Here is a 1,816-nt window from a genome sequence, read left to right as displayed (position 1 = left end):
TGTCAAACACTGAGCAGCCTCCAGCCAACAGCCAGGCAGGGAGGACTTCTGCCAGTGACCATGTGAATGAACTTGAAAGCAGAACCTTCCCCAGTTGAACTTTGAGATAGAGGCAGCAACAGCTGACATCTTGACTGCAGCTTTGTGAGAGCCCCCAAGCCAGAGGGCCCAGTTAAGTCATCTCTTGGATTTCTGACCCACAGAAACTGTGAGATAATAAATGTTGTTGTCTTAAACCACTAAGTTTTAGGGTAACTTGTTATACAGCAATGTATAACTGATACATGGCATATGGTGGGGGATGAGACAGGAAAGACAGGAAAGTTTGGGTCTGGCTGGTAGGTGGAGGGCCTTGTATGCCGTGTGAAGGAACAGTAGGCAGAATAACAGCCCCCATAATGTCCATGTCCTAATCCCCAGAACTGGTGAACGTGTCAGGTTACACGGTAAAGGGAATTAAGGTTGCCCTTGGAATTAAGTTTGCAAATAAACTGACTTCAGGACTTCTTGGAAGATTATGTTGGATTATCTGAGTGGGCCCAATGTAATCACAGTACCATGGAGGCCTGGAAGGAAGAACATGCCTTTCCCCTGTCTCTAACTTTAGCTTTCAAGATATGACACAGACCCAAGAGGACAGAACCCATTGCTGTCTAGTTATGAGGACACCTGTCTCACCCGTTTACTGGAGGCTCGGGCAGATCGAACCTGAGAGTAGATGATGAGTACCAGAAAGCAGTGTGTGGGAACAGGGCTCAAACCCCAACTCTGATACAAGGTTGCTGGTGGAGGGGAGGAAGCAAAGATTGCTGTGGAGAAAACCCTGGAGGAATGAGGGAGACATTGCTAAAATAATTTTAAAAATATTTTATTTATTGATTTTTAGGGAGAAGGGAAGGGAGGGAGAAAGAGAGGGAGAGAAACATCAATGTATGGTTGCCTCTTACGTGCCCCCAACTGGGGACCTGGCCTGCAACCCAGGCATGTGCCCTGACTGGGAATCAAACCAGCGACCCTTTGGTTCACAGGCCAGTACACAATCCACTGAGCTACACCAGCCAGGGCTAAAATAATTTAACTAATTTCTCCTGAAAGCATTTTCCTTTTGGCAGTTGCTTCGATGGGTAACTTGATACTTTATCCGAAGCACCTTCTGTTCTTGGGCATCTTAAAGGCTTTTCCGGTTCCTGACAGTGTGTGGAAGTAGCTCAGATCCTCAGCGAAAAGTATAACCCAGCTCATGCTGCTTAAAGAGGATTTAACCTTTTTAAAAATGTGAATTCTGCTGAGATGAGAATCAGAGGTGATTTTATTTTCAGGTTTCTTCTGACGATATGAATATCAGTGTGATTTTTAGTGGGTAGAAAAAGGAAAATAAATGTGGAAAAAAGAACAAGTGGGACCCAAGGGAGACAGGAGACAGCTGGAGGAGGGCATGATATTTTTTCTCAAACTCTATGGGTTGACTTTTCACGTATAAACCTCACATTTTCTGCTCTGAGCAGAGCAACATTTTCTTCCCCAACCCACTGCCTGTGTGAGGTCCACTTGGTTCCACTTGGTTCCTCGCTTGCACCTGGGTCTGTGAGAGCTCATTCTCCTGCAAGGTGTCTACTTGATCTCATTGCTTGTGGTTGCCACAGTAAGCCTTTCCTCCATTTTCCCCAGGTGCCCAAGGTCACTCAGAGAGTTATCAGGAGAACCTTGAATAGAACTCAGCTTATTAGACGTGGTCCAATCTCTTTTACTTCAGTTCTTCCTGAGGTGGTCTTCCCCCTAAGAATAATCCCCCTTTAAGATGAAATGATTAGAACGT

Source organism: Desmodus rotundus, chromosome 5 (genome assembly GCF_022682495.2).
Source record: "Desmodus rotundus isolate HL8 chromosome 5, HLdesRot8A.1, whole genome shotgun sequence".
NCBI lineage: Eukaryota > Metazoa > Chordata > Mammalia > Chiroptera > Phyllostomidae > Desmodus > Desmodus rotundus.
Note: the sequence above shows the minus strand (reverse complement) of the source record.